Source organism: Patagioenas fasciata, chromosome 2 (genome assembly GCF_037038585.1).
Source record: "Patagioenas fasciata isolate bPatFas1 chromosome 2, bPatFas1.hap1, whole genome shotgun sequence".
Classification (NCBI taxonomy): Eukaryota; Metazoa; Chordata; class Aves; order Columbiformes; family Columbidae; genus Patagioenas; species Patagioenas fasciata.
Window position 1 is genome coordinate 5,044,321 of NC_092521.1, and position 15,321 is coordinate 5,059,641.

Here is a 15,321-nt window from a genome sequence, read left to right on the forward strand (position 1 = left end):
GCTTCACAACCCCAGTCCACGTGTTTTGCTTCCAGCGAGAACACCTACAAGTTCTCTGGAGCAGATCTTGTTGCATCTGGGGGTGATGGCTGGGCCGTTGCACTCACCCTGGTTTCTCTCCCAGGCTAATTACAAACCTCTTGGATTCTCTTAGGCGGCTTTGGCAGGTGCTCTGCTTTTCTAATTCTGGTGCTGGGGAGCCCCAGCCACAGCCATCAAGTTTTCCTGGGCTATTAGAAAGCGGTTATGCTCCTTGCGTGTCTTTTCATTACCGGAAGCTGGTAAGTGGATGGGTCCTATACAAATAAACTTCTCAAGGGCAGGGAGTAAAAATATCCCTGGGCTTGTTCGGTGGAAAAAGATTAACTAGTGTGAGCTCTATGAATTGCTGCTGACCCGACTTTGTTGACAAAATACGGTGTTATTAATTGGAGTTGCAGGCAAACCGCCTGGGGATGTTTAAAGGAGCTCATCCATCACAAGGGCTGAGATCTCCCTGGGAGAAGACGTGGCTGGGATCTTTGGAGATACACCTGGGGTCTTGATTGTGGCTCTGGGTTGGGGTTTTGTTGGTGAGAACAAGGTGTGGAGGGTTCTCAGTCTCCTACAGTGGCCACAGGAGCGTGGGGATTCACTGATGGTGGAGCTGCGGCAGTCAGAGAAGGACAGGAGAAGCCCACTGAGAAACCAGGCCCTAGGTCACTGCTTTAGGGCAAGGTGAAAAGGTCCCTGTTGACTATAATGAGAGTCCTGAGCCCCTAAATCCAAGTTTCTGCTCTTAAGCTGGATCCTACCCATGGCATCACTGCCTGGGCAGGAACAACAGCTTTGTGGTGAAGGTGAAGTTCAGGGGTGTGATCTGTGCTGCTCCCAGATCTTACATCAGCAAGATCCCAGCATGGTCCCAAGCCTCAGCAGCCGCTGGGTGCCGCGTTGCTGTTGGAGATTGCTGGTGTCACCATGGCGTTTCTCTGGCCCACTGGTTTATTGTGGACCACAGCGGTTGGTACCTGGCCCTGGGTGCCATCGCAGCAGGAAACCATAGAACCATAGAATGGCCTCAGTTGGAAGGGACCCACAAGGATCATGGAGTCCAACTCCTGTCCGTGCACAGGACAACCCCACAGTTCACACCATGTGTCTGAGGACGTTGTCCAGTCTCTTCTTGAACACTGTCAGCTTGGGGCTGTGACACCTCCCTGTGGAGCCTGTTCCAGTGTCCAGCACCCTCTGGGTGAAGAACCTTTTCCTAATGTCCAACCTGAACCTCCCCGGCACATCTTCTGCCATTCCCTCGGGTTCTGTCGTTGGTCACTAAAGAGAAGAGTTCGATGCCTGCTCCTCCTCCTCCCCTTGTAAGGAAGCTGTAACCACCATGAGCTCTCCCCTCATCCACCATGGCGGCAACCTCGCCGGCAAACTCCAGAGCCAGCTGCTCCTATCGCGGCCGGCGAGTCTGTTCGCAGCATCTCACGGCAGCACATGACAAACAGCTTGCTTCCCTCGGCCTGGAAGCGAGCAGAAAACCCGTGCTGGCGCCGGCCCAAGACAGAAGCGATGGGAATCCTCCTCGACAGCGTGACAGCGAACGCTCGTCTCGAGCGGGGCCAGCACTGGGAGGCTCTCGCCCAACGATCCCGTGGCAAAGTTCGTTCTTGTTGCTGGAAGAACTCGCCTTGAGCTGCGAGGTTTCCTGTGTCTGCGTGACTTAGAGGGCTGGAAAGCACCTCTGGTGCATGCCAAGGTGGTAGAAACGGGGCTGCCAGCAAAATAAACGTGTCGGTGCGTGTCTGTCGTGCTTTGAGGAGGTGGGTAGCACCTAGTGGAGGTGGGCAAAGGGGCTGTGCCCTCTCCTCAGTTTCCTTAGAGGGCTGAAGGTGAAGCTGCTTTAGCAGGTGGGTTGGGCTGGATGATCTCTAGAGGTCCCTTCCAACCCCAACCGTTCTGTGATTCTGTCACAAACATGTCCAAGGTATGGCTGGACATGTCTCATACAGGTGGAAAGTGCTCCTCAAGGGATGCCAGGTCCCTGTGCCCCCACAGATGAAACCTCTTCTGGGATGCTCAGCCTTGCCAAATTCAAGTTGTGCCGAGTGAACATGAGGCAGTAGAGCCAACAAGAGCAAAATCCATCCACCCATTCCTCTTGCGCAGCCTCTCGGCTCGATCTCGCCGGGGGTGAAGTGGCTGCAGGGTGGAGAAGTCCATGGGGCAGGAATTCGGATCAGCTTGACCGTTCTCCGTAGAGGAACCGTGTGGCAAGTGGCCCGCATTTCGCAAGTGGGGTTTTCCCATCAGGCTCTCCAGCTGCTATAAATAACAGGAAACGTTTTGTCATTTTCTGCTCTGGAGAAGGTCAGGAGCTGGATTCTGTGGTCTTTGGAGCTTTAATGAGGTTGGAGATTTATGCGGTATACCCAGAAGTCCCCCAGGGCAGCCTGCCTGGGGCTGTCTGGTTCCTTGGGTGGAGAAGTCTTGAATGCCGGCCTTTGACAAAGTTACCTTAGCCACCCTTTGTGAGATGTCAGGTCCTTCTAAATCTTTCATGTGCTCTTCATCTCCAAGACCAGATGTTAACTCTTGGATTGCTGCAGAGCCTGTGCACGAGAGGTTTGAATCATCCTCTGTCCAGAGTAAGAAAAGCTTCTACCGTGGATCCCAGGATGGACACGGGGACACCAGCCGCTGGTCCCGTGAGCAAGGTGGGAGCTCATCTCGCAGCTTCCCTGACTCGTCAGCACTTGGTATTTTACTCATTGTGGGGGAATTCCCAAAATTTTCACTTTTCCTCCTCAATCAAGGAAGCTGGTCCTTCCTGAATCTGCCCTGGGATTGATGGACTGGCTGTTTGACTCGTGGGTGGTTGGTCTGTGATGGCCAGACTGTTGCATTTACCGCTATGTTCCTGCCACAGGGAAACAAAGAGTCCCCAGCAAATGGAAGAAGACTCTAAGCAGCCCTCAGTGCAAACTGATTTTCTAGCTTTTATTCAAATTAAAGTATTCGCCTTACAGTATCCCCCCAAACCAGTACTCAGTCAAGCTCTACTCTAGGTGTACCCGCGTTAGCAGGTGGGTTGGACTAGATGATCCCCAGAGTTCCCTTCCAACCCCAACCGTTCTGTGATTCTGTGAAACTACCCATGCAGTGCTCCACCGTTATTGGGGTGTGCTCCTTATGCCTGTCTCCTTCAGCCAGTAGGATCCTACAAAAGCTCTGGTTCTTCAAGGTTGTCATCCTCCATCCTTGTAGCTAGGACTTTGGTTGGCACCATGGTGCCAAGGGGTGGTTGGAAAGGTCCTAAGGTGTAAGAATGGTCTCATGAGAAACAGATTAAAATAACCTATTTCCAGTGCAATGGGTGTATGCACACCAATGTTGGGGGTTATCCTACCACACCTCTTAAATTAGAGAGGTGACTGCACCATAAGGGATGGGGAGATACCTTCAGAAGTTGGTTTGCTCCACAGATGTAGCAACTGCCTTTTCTCTGTCTGTTAATCAAAGAGGGAATGAAGTGCAAAGCCTGAAGGGTGCTTGGCTGGGTCTACCTGGCACGGAGGAAGGTCACACATGTATTCCCTAGCTGGTGGCAGTGTCGGGTCTCCATTGGGGTCATAGTATTGCGTTGTGCATCTCCTCATGGTTTACCTGGCTTGTGTTCATGGCAGGATGGAAACCTAAGAAACAAGCAGGACAATCCAGTCCCAAGAGTTTGCTCAGACATCTCGACAGCTTCCCTGGGTCATGGAGAGCTGCAAGCGTCAGGTCTGCGCCCGCCTGTCGCGCCACGAGCCGGGCAGGGAGGAGGCAAAGCCGCTTTCTGCCGCCTCTCCCATTTCCCCAGCAGATGCAGGAATGCTTTGATGTCCTCTCCCTCGGCCCCGAGCACCGAGCGCCAGGATTAACCACCAGTCAGACCCCTCCGCCACCTCCAAATAAATCTCCTGAACTCAGGCAAGCCCCGCGCAGTGGGATGCCGGCGTCCCCCTCTTGCAGAATGAGACTTAAAAATAGTTTCTCCCCTTGCACCTGCTCCGTCCAAAGCCAAGACTGTGTTTTATTTTTACAGCATAGATTTCCTGATGGTTGGCTCCTCTCCTGGAGCGTAGATGACAGGGACAAGAAGAAAAATTACCTGTTTCAGCGGTGCAAAGAAGGTGGGCAGCGTGGAAAGTGCTCACGTATGCGTGGGTTGGAAGGAACCCTTCCCACCCTAACGTCTCCATCTGTAACCTCATGCCTTGAAACCAAGGCAAAAATGCAGCTCCAAAAATGGTCTTTAGGAAAAATACAGAATCACAGAATGGACTGGGTTGGAAAAGACCTCAGAGACCATCCAGTCCAACCCTTGGGCCAACTCCAGTCCATTGACCAGATCATGACACTAAGTGCCATGGCCAATCTCAGTTTAAAAACCTCCAGGGCCGGTGAGTCCAGCACCTCCCTGGGCAGCCATTCCAATGCCTGACCACTCTCTCTGCAAAGAATTGCTTGCTAATCTCCAGCCTCAATTTCCCCTGGCAGAGTTGAAGCCCATGGCCCCTTGTCCTATTGCTGAGTGCCTGGGAGAAGAGCCCAATCCCCACCTGGCTAGAACTGCCCTTCAGGTAGTTCTAGAGAGTGCTGAGCTCACCTCTAAGCCTCCTCTTCTCCAGACTGAACAAGCCCAGCTCCCTCAGCCTCTCCCCACAGGTCTTGTGTCCAAGTCCCTTCCCCAGTCTTGTTGCTCTTCTCTGGACCCGCTCCAGCACTTCAATCTCTTTCCTGAGCTGATGGGCCCAGAACTGAACACAATACTCCAGGTGTGGCCTCCCCAATGCAGAGTGCAGGGGAAGGATCACTGCCCTTGTCCTGCTGACCACGCTATTTTTGATACATGATATTTTAATCCTTTTGATACGATATTTTGATCCTTTTTGCATTTTTTTAGACATCCCTTCAAAGGATGGGACGGCTATGAAAATTTAAAATGGAATTGCCTGTTTGTGAGAGTGTTATATCTGTCTCTAAGGGGTTTTTTGGGACTAAGTTATCATTCCCTGCGCAGATCTCTGTCTCAGCCCTGATTAAATGGTTTCAGCGAGGCTGAATTATTTTTTGTGAAAGCCTGTGTGCTTACATTTCATAAGCTTATTTTAAAACACGTGTATACAAGAGGAGGCTTATTTATAAGGCAGAATAGCCTGCTGTGTCCTTACCTGACTTAAGTGTCAAGGAAGCAGCTCTTTTTTACTTTTTACAAGCGCAGTTTAAAATAAAATACTGTTTTGACAGTGAATCTGCCCAGGAGGAGGTCAGGGCAAGGTCTTGTTTTCTGACTGTAAAAAGCTATTTTACTTGTTTATGGAGCTTCCTCTTGCCAGCTGTCATTTTAGGTTAATCTGTTAATGACAGCTATAGGTAAAAAAATACCTTAATTTCTATTCCCCAGAGTCCTGGCGAGCCTGCATTGCCAAAATCCGAAAGTAGCCAGGATTCCCAGTAAACAGCATTTGGGAACTTTCCATCAGTAAAGCAGGATTTGTTGGGTGACCCAACAAGGTTTCTGACTTCAAATCCCCCAGGGAAATACATAAGAAAGCCTTTTTGGGGGGTTCTTGGCATTTTCTGCTACTACCAGGAGGAAGGGTTTTTATTCTTTATTCCTGGTTTTAACCATATGAACTGACAATGAAGGGAAGGCGAGCAGCACCTTGTAGTGGCGAAGAAAGGCTGCAGGTGGATGCTGAAGTATGGGAAGTTGTAAAATATAGAATCATAGAATAGTTTGGGTTGAAGGGATCTTCAAAGCTCCCCCAGTGCCACCCCTGCCATGAGCAGGGACATCTTCACCAGCTCAGGTTGCTCAGAGCCCCGTCCAGCCTGGCCTGGGATGTCTCCAGGGATGGTTCATCCACCACCTCTCTGGGCAACCTGGGCCAGGCTCTCACCACCCTCAGTGTCAAAAATTTCTTCCTTAATGGACCTTAATGGCAGAACTAGTAAGGCGAGGAGAACCTCAAGGAGCTGCAAATTTACACGAAAGCAAAGTGAAGCTTTGACTGTGGGACATACAATTCATCTTGCAGAAGTGAGGAAAAGCCCAAATATGTTTTTATTCTTATGCTTGGAGGTATTTTTCTGCTTCTAGCAAGCTTCCATGAAGCACATGGGAATGGTGGGTATGACGATGAAGACCTAGGAGGTAGAGCGGTGAGCAGATGCTATTTACACTCAGGAAAGAGCAGAAGAAGACATGGTGTGAGGGAGGGTTTTCCGGCCAGCAGAGCTGTAAACCAAAGCCTTGACCAGTGGTGGTTATTTAAAGACTCCCTCCTGCGATGGGAAGGTGCTTGGCCTACGTTCAGGCTGGGTGACTGCTCTCTGCAAAGCCAAATAAACAGCAGCCACTTGAACTTTCCACCTTGTGGGCTCGGCCGGATGCCTCATCCTGGACCACGACCGGGTGTCTCGCCTCGGACAGGCTTTGTGGACAAGCGTCTGTGGAGGATTTGGGGTGATGACCACGTTTTGGGGTTGAGGGCTGCTTTTCCCATCATGTGAGGGACCTCAAGGGAGCATTTTGGTGCTGCTTGGAGCTGAGAGGAAACATCTGGGAAGGGAGGTCTGTGTCTCCAGGATGGGCTGGGATGCCCTACGTGTGGGTTCGTGTCCTCTGGTGACCTTGGGCAGGGCAGAGAGAGAGGAAATTATATCCTTTAATGCTAGATCTGTACTTTAGATGCTAAATTTCCAGAGAGGAGTACAATCCAAGTAGCCGGGACCAGGAATCTTGTCGGTCCATCAAGACGTGTTGGTGACGCGTGAGTGTGGTGACCATCTCATCTGGAGGGTGTCCATGAAGGTATCAATGGTGAGATGCCCATGGTGATGCTTCCATCACTTTGGGAGGTTGGAGGTGGTCTCGCCTGTATGTATTGTGATGCTTTTACCGAGTTGTATTTTAAGTGGTGCTCGTCTCTCCCCACTTTTGACCTTTCCCTGGCAACCTGAGATGTTTCAGCAACTCACATGAACCCTGTGATGGATGCTCCTTCCTCCTATCCAGCGACAGCCCCTCAAGCCTGGGAACTTTTGCAAGACTTGGCAGCGGGGCTTTTGCAGGAGTATTTCACACAGGACCCAAAAATATTGCAGTCGGTGCAGCGTCGGTCGGCCTGAACGCAGGGTCAGGTCCCTAAGAAATCAGACTGTTGACGAACAAGCTTGAGCGCATTCAAATGTTTCGTCTGATTTTCTTGGACTGCGAAGCTTCCAAGAGAGCCAAAGAGTTGGCTTCTCTTCTTATTGACTTTGCAGAGCAGAAATACAGCTGGGTTCAGTGAAATCAAGAAGCTTGAATTCTTGTATCGGTGTAGCAGAGGAGAAAAAGCTCAATTTGGGAAAGCTCAAAGATAAAAGTCCAAAGTGGCGTGCCCTGGCTCTGCTGCTTGTGCTCAGCATCAAGGATGATCTCTCAGACATGGAGCAGCCCACAAGGACCAAAACCCTTGCTTGGCATCGCTCTGAATTTCTAGCAAAGGAGCAAATCCAGCATTTCTCCCGATCAAGATCAACAAGGTGGGTCCACGCAGGCATTGGGGAGCGCAGATACAAGCCGTGCCAGTACACACCAGTGCTGAGCTGGGACGAGAGCACAGGAGACGCCGGACAGGAGCGGAGCATCGCTTTAAACTGCAAATGAACTCTGAAATGACAGCGAGCTTGAAGCAAACCCACGTTTCAGGCCATGAATCAGCCCTGGAAAATGAAAGACGAAGCTTTCCAACTTCAGTTCGAGTTATGAGCTTATAAATTCCCAATTATCTGATTTAATGGATGCAAGCCAGAGACAAACATTTTCTGAGGCGAGTGTGTAGGACAGCTTCCTGAAGATGAACTCATTGAAAAAGGCATGATTTGGAGACTAAAAGTTTCACTTAAAGTCTGGTATTATAAAGCTGGATTCATCCCACAGGAATATATATTGTGGATCCCTGAGCTGCTCTGGAGCATCCTCCATCTCGTTGACCTTTGCTAAAATGTAAGGGCTCGATAAATCACTTCCAAAAATCAAAGTTGAAAAAAATAGCTCATTTTAAGCCCGTCTGAATGATGGCAAGCGTGCAGTACTCTTTGCACAGAACAGCCACGTAAGCTTACTCCTTTTCTCAAGTTAACAAGGCGGTAGCTGGAGTGTCCCAAATGTGGGTGCAGATTTTGCCAACCAGTCTTATTATTGCAGAATTTGGGGGGCATAGTGTTGCAGAATAAGGCTTTTTTCCCCGTATCCCTTTAAAATACTGATTTATTTCCTCTATTACTTTAAAAATCGCTGTCTTCAGGCATCAAAAAAAATCAGTATATATGCCTAAAGTGCTGCTAGGGTTAAAATGGTATCGTACGACACAACTGAGCAGCAGTTCCTCCAGTGAGCTGCTAAAATTATCATCTGCTAAAGTTAGTGGAGATTTCACCGAGCTCTTGTTTGTCTTATTGAAATGGACGGGTCAAGGACCAGGGTTTTATCGGTGCCCTGGCATCAAAGGGATTGCACCTGTAGTTCCAGCTGCTGGGAATTCCTCTGGTCCTTGGGGATGTGGCCACAATCCAGGGGGATGTCCAGGACAAGCTGCTGGTGAGGAGGTGGTGATGCTGGTACCCATGATGATGCTCCTGTCCAGCTCCTGCCTGCAGTTCTGCTGGCAAAGCGGGAGAGCTCAGAGTTAATCCTCGGCATTAACCAAAATCTCGTATTCTTACCCCAGCGCAAGATTCGTGTGCTGTACTGGTCACCTGGGAGTAGACTTGGGGCAGGTTCTCCTTTGCGGTTGAGTTAGATAAAGGCTTCATGGGTTCATCCCTCCAAATCCAGCTCACCGCAGTTCTACAGGCTCGTGGAGGTTCAGCTGGAGAGTCTGTGGGTCCAGCTTCACAGGGGAGGTCAGTCAACCTTTCCAGTCCCCAAAGTCCTTTAGATGCCACCATCAGCTGGAGCTCGGGGCAAGTCCTGCTGCATTTCTAGTAAATGCCAGCCCAGGGCCAGCTAATGACGGTGGAGAGGGTGTTCTCCATCTGTTTGACAAATGGCACTTACGATAGATGTGGAAACGAGGTGGGAAGTGTTTTATCGACCAGCTGATAAAAGAAAATTGACAGGGGAAATTCCCTCCTGGGGACGTGCGGCGGAGGAGTTTTGCACCATAGCTCGGCATTTAATTCCAGCGTTCATTTAGCAGCCCTTGGCTGCCCGTCCCCGTCCCTGTACAGCTGCCTGTTTGCAGGGAGATGGGGTGGGAATGGATCTAGATGAAAATCAACCTTTTTTAAAGCTATATATAATTGCCCCTCCACGACAGGATTAGTTCCTGGGTGCCTTCTCCAAAGTAGCCATTGACATCTCAATATCCTCAGGCTGAAAGGGTTGAGCCCAAGCCAGGGACAGTGGCTGGAGGGGACATCCCTGGGGACATCTCTGCTCCCTCAGGCTGAACAGTGGTGGGACAGCCCATCCCTGGGCTGGTTTTGCTGTTGGTTGTCATGTGCAATGCCAAATTTAAATTATTTGTAAGATGGCAAAGCATCCTTTGTGCTGGCTGCTGTGAGTACTCTGTGCACTGCTCCTGTAGGGTGCTGTAGCGTGTTTTTTCTCTGTAGTTAAAATAGTACAAATTTCAGCGTGGAGCCAGGTATATTAATAGGAATGTCCTCATTTAGCTGCTTCTCCATACAGCAGGAGCTTATAATGGGGGAATTGATCCACCACTGAGTCAGCGCTGGGTGTTTCTGCAGCTCTGCAAGGTCTCTGCTGATTTTCCTCGATGCCGTGTTTTCTGTTTGCTGCAGCCCGGCTCTTTAGGGAGCAGCATGAAAAAGGAGATGGAGAAAATCCCTCCCCAGGGTGCAGCTGTGACGGTAGGGGTTGGGAATGGCTGTCTGCCTCCCTCCCAGGCTGAAACCAGCTCGTGTGCCCCTGGGAGCGGAGAGGCTGGGACCACCCTGGCCTCCTCTGGCCGCATCTCAAAGCAGGAATTTAACCCGGTCAGCCGAGTCGTTCCTGACAACCTCTGTTTCCAGCAGACCAGGAACACACAAGATAGGTCCCACGGCTCTCATACAGAGCCCTTATGTGTCCCTCATATGTGGGGCAGAGTTTTTAGCAGGCCTGTTGCGATAGGACAAGGGGTGATGGTTTTAAACTAAAGGAGGGGAGATTCAGGATGGACATGAGGAAGAAATTTTTAACAATGAGGGTGGTGAAACGCTGGCCCGGGTTGCTCGGAGAGGTGGTGGATGAACCATCCCTGGAGACCATCCCAGGCCAGGCTGGACGGGGCTCTGAGCAACCTGAGCTGGTGAAGATGTCCCTGCTCATGGCAGGGGTGGCACTGGGTGAGCTTTGAAGGTCCCTTCAAACCCAAACTATCCTATGATTCTGTGATTAGCACCCAGTGCCACTGAGCAAGGAGTCCAGGGAAGGGATCGGTGGTACCTGGTGAGCGCAATGGGGCCAGAGGGGACAAAGGATGGTGGTGGGGCAGACATCCAGGCACAGTCCCATTTTGCTTGTGGCCCATGCAGCTGGTGATGTTGAGGGAATGCTGCCCTGTGCTCTTGCTGCTGGCAGTGATGCCCCATGGTGAGGCAGGGCTGGTCCCACCAGCTTTGCAGAGCTTGGTCTCCAGGAGCTTCCAGTGGGTTGGGTGACAGAACCTGGACCAGGCTGCCCAGAGAGGCTGTGGAGTCTCCTTATCTGCAGACATTCAAACCCAACTGGACACCTTCCTGTGTGATCTGCTCTGGTGAACCTGCTTTAGCAGGTGGGTTGGACTGGATGATCTCCAGAAGTCCCCTCCAACCCCACTTCTGTGGTTGGACCATCATCGGGATGAGGGTCCCTGGGTTTGCTTCTCCCTCAGGTTTTGTACGAAGAGCCTTTCCCCCGCAAAGCAGCTTTGGCTTTTTGTTTGTTGTTAGGGTTACTTTTTCATTCACCTCCTTTGCCTTTCCTCCCGCTGAGAGGCAGAGCCATGTGCACCTCCAAAAACATCGGTAGCTGCCTGTTGGCTTCATCATAAATGCTGAATATGGGGTTGCAACTTAATTTATCCAGGGAAACTCATTTGCTTGCAGCTTGGTTAGAGCCTGCCCCAGCACAGCAAGGGTGGCCAGGAAATGCCACCCACGCTGGGGTGTCAAAACGCCTCTGAAACCATCCGGGAGCGGAGCAGAGCGGAGCAGCTTGCGTGTCTCCAGGCCATTAAAGCTTACCCCTGGGGCTGGGGAGGATGTGCAAAGCAGGGATGAAACGTCGCGTCCTGCCTGTCCCATCCCTGCTGGATCCGGCCGTAGGAGCTGGGGAAGTTTTCCTGCCGAGCAGGCTGGGGAGGCTTCACATCTCAGCCTTTATTTAATTTTCAAGTGATAAAAGCGTCGCTTCCCTGCCCGGCGCGTCTGAGCAGCCAGCGCATTCAAACGCTTCCCTTTCTGTAGGGAATTTGCATTCCTCTAAAGGCAGCGCCGGTTTTATGCAAATACCCTGATGAAAGAAAGTCAAAGCCAAAGTGTGCTCATGAGTAAGCGTCGAGCAGTCAGACACTTTCTTGCTAACCTGTCGGTGTTTCGGGGAGGGGAAGCACAGCGTTGCTGTCTGCGGGTTCCTCTGACCCAAAAAGCACCATGCAATGACTATTTCACCTCCACGTTGTCCAGAAAGGTGCTTTGGGGTTGCAATGTCCGGCTGTTTTATTTGTTTTTCCTGGGTGTACCGTTCCGGTGGGACGTGGCATCCCCGCTTGTTGCGGTGTTCATGTGGTGCTTGGCAGCGGCATGTGATAGGTTTCCTGCGTGTAAACCTTTAATCTCATTTCTTCTTCTCTTTCTGCCATTCCCCTGAGGACACGCTCCTTCTCCTTCAATACTCTCCATCGTGGCCAGTTGGATTTTGCTGCACAACCTCCTCCTTGTTTTCCGTGCCGGGATGGGGAGAGGACCATGTAGCAGCATCTCTGATGTCTCCTATTTGGAGCATTTTCCTCATGCAAATTGTTGCAGTTTCTCTTTCTGAGACATTTAGAGTGTTTGCTGCTGGCTTCTAGAAAGCTGCTGCTAGAAATCCCTCCTGTGAATAAGAGGCGTATGATTAGATGTCTATTCATCTCATGTATTCAAAAGGCACCAGGATCTCTATGGTTTGCCATCAGTTCCTTTTTTAGCCAGTTTTGCCTCAAACAGTGGCTGGGAGCAGCCTTGGCATGCCAGAGCATCACTGCGTTGCAAGTGAGGATGTGGTTTAAAACATGCTCATCTGTAGTGCTGGTAACCTGTTTTCTGCTTATGGTTCATAGCCTGGAGGGAAACCAGCCTGACTGTAACAAAGGAACCCATTTTTGCAGCCTGAAACCATGTCCCAAGATGCAGCGTTGTACAACTCCAGTCTAAGGAGTTTTCACCCCTTTTCCCTAATGCTCAGAGGGTTCTGTTCCAGGAAGGTTTTTTAATCCCTTGGTTAATCTCAAATCCAGTTTGGACCCCACTCGATGAAGAGGCAAACTGGGAGCTGGTGGAAGCCAACATGAAGAACCCTGGGGAAGGTCCACGGTGCCACCTGGCCACCCTGGCCTTCAGGCAGTCACAGAATCAGAGAATGGTGTGGATTAGAAAGGACCTTTAAAGACCGTCTAGTCCAACTCTTTGCCATGAGGAGAAACATCTTTCACGAGATCAGGTTGCTCAGAACAGGGATGGGGCTTCCACAGCTTCTCTGGGCAACCTTGTTCCAGTGTCTCACCACTCTCATCATAACAAATTTCTTCCTTATGTCTAAACCTACTCTCTTTCAATTTAAAACCATTGCCTCTTGTCCTATCACTACGGGCCCTGGTAAAAAGTCTTTCTTACAGGCTCCCTTTATATAATGAAAGGTTTCAATAAGGTCTCTCTGGAGCCTTCTGTTCTCCAGGCTGAACAAGCCCACCTCTCTCAGCCGGTCTGATCAGCCCTCGGATCATTTTTGTGGCCACTCTGGACCCACTCTAACAGGTCCGTGGGTTTTTATTGTACTGGGAACCCCACAGTACTCCGGGTGGGTTCTCATGAGAGCGGAGTAGATGACCTGCTCCTTTTGATGCAGCCCCGGGTACGGTTGGCTTTCTGGGCTACAAGTACATGTTGCTGGGTCAGGACCCATTTTTCATCCCCCACTACCCCCAGGTCTTTCTCCGCAGGGCTGCTCTCAGTCCATTTGTGATACCATGATACCTTCAAGCTTATCAGCTGCACCACTGAGTTTGTTGTCGTCTGCAAACTTCCTGAGGGTGTACTTGATCCCACTATCTGTGTCATTAATAGACACTGAAGGCCATATTGAAGTACCAGTCCCAGTATGAACCCCTGATCGACACCGCTTGTTACTGATCTCCATTTAGATGTTGAGCTATTGACTGCATGTCTTCAGATGTGATTGCCATCCAGCCAATCCCTTATCCATCAAATAGCTCATCCATCAAACCCATTTCTCCAAGTGCCTGATTGCCACTGATTACCGAGCCAGAGGAAGAGCCACAGACACATTCTCTCCTTTTTATTTTCCTGCAAGATGCTCTTCCAGGGGACTTTGAGTTTCAGGAGCTCCCGAGTTTGCAGACCCTGAGCAGCCTGAGCTCTGCACTGGTTTAATGTCCTTCCTCCAAAGCAATGCTCGTTCCTCCCTTCTCCTCCTCCCACTTTGATCCCACATGTCCCATGTTGACAAAGTGTGAATTGGGCTGAGGACAAGGGGCAACGCTTTACACACCAGGTGGGCTCTGCACAGCGAATGGAGGCACCGACGTCCCACCAGCAAGAACAGCTGCGACTTTCGGCATTTCATTCCCTTTGATCTTTTATTTGAAAGAAAACCACCTTTATTTGCTCTGCAAGCTCTTGCAGGCAGGGGACACCTCGGCGCCTGGTGACACAGCGTCCCTTGACACAGCTTTTGCGCAAGAGCAGCAGCGGCTCGGACCAAAGGATTTTTGTCCCTGTTGCTGGTGGTGGCCGGGTGCATGGGGGTAGGAGAAGGTACAAGATCAAGCCATTCCCATAGTTGTGCATCCAAAACTGGCAGCTTGGAGGTGCCCGCCTTTGTCCTTGGAGCTTTGTCGATGTGTCGCCTTTGCAGAGCAGTGGTCCCACGGCAACCAGGGAGCTGTGCCGTGGCTTTTTGCTGGAGGTAAGGAGGTTTCTGGAAGAGATTTGCAGGGAAAACCTTCTCAGCAGGACTGGGGTTGGGTGGGATGAGCCAGGAGCTGGGCGTGCGGGGGTCTGCAGGCTGCCTGGGCACCATTGGACCTTGCAGCATCCCATGCAGGAGCAGGGTGTTTTTCCATCTCCTTTTGCTTGCTCCACAGCTTTTCATTATCCTGGCTGACACACATCATGTTTCCTGCAGCTTCTCTCCATATTATTAGTAGCCCTGGGTGGGGTGGCATATATTACCTGCGTGCAGCATCTCTGTACCATCTGCTGGAAAGGGGACAGCCCTGGAAGGGCTGTTTCAAGATGGGGTTTCTGTTGGGAGGTGACCGCAGTCAGGGCTGGTGAGGACAAGGAGAAGCCATCCCAAGGTTTTCCATGCAACACTGTCCCCATGGGCTGCTGGCCGCCTTCAAAAGTGCTTCAGTGCTCACCATGAGGGAGAGGGACAGTGGTGTTTCCACCCCAGAGCAGCCTGTCATGATAGACGCGACCCTGTCTCCATGGGGTGAAATGTGTAGATGCAATACTGGGGAGCGAGGGTGAAATGGTTTGGGAGGACAACCCCCGAGAGCCCAGGTCTGGATGGTAGAGGAAGCTCAAGGACCCACCAACCCCATCTCAGCCTGGTGCCATTGACTCAAAAGAGCTGCCCTTCTTCAGAGCTTGGCTTCTCTGGTCAATGCTGGCTATAGCTTGATGCCACCAGAGACAACCTTTCCGTGGGAGCAGTGGAACAGGCTGCTCAGGGAAGTGGTGGAGGTGTTTAAAGCCTCTGTAGGTGTTTAAAAGGCACATAGACAAGGTTCTTATGGACATGGTTCAGTGCCAGAGTCAGGTTATGGTTGAACTTGATGATCTTGAGTGTCTCCTCCAACCAAAATGATTCTATGAGGCTCATCACAGGCAGAGCACTTTTTCTTGTCTTCCCTGTTGCCATCCCCAGCATGTCATGGAGCACTATTTCAACACTATCTGCAGGTCGAGATCCACCTATTGGGTAGATTGAGTCCCCTGGAGCCCCCTTCTTCGTCAACAAATGTCCCATCAAGGCCACTGCGGCCACTTGGCGCTGGGGGTTGTGCAAGGTGCGCTGATGGCACA

General features: G+C 51.0%; 1 protein-coding gene across 2 annotated transcripts in view; it reads left to right on the forward strand.

Annotated features, from left to right (window-relative positions):
* PTP4A3 (protein tyrosine phosphatase 4A3) overlaps positions 1-15,321 on the forward strand; it is a 48,933-nt gene that overhangs the window by 13,521 nt on the left and 20,091 nt on the right. Inside the window, exon 1 of one of the 2 annotated variants that reach the window (XM_071803763.1) lies at positions 14,038-14,194. The exons of the other annotated variant lie outside the window; for it this stretch is intronic. The gene's annotated coding sequence lies outside the window, so the exon portion shown is untranslated. Of the gene's footprint in view, positions 1-14,037; positions 14,195-15,321 lie in introns of those variants that run through there. 2 annotated transcript variants of the gene reach the window in all.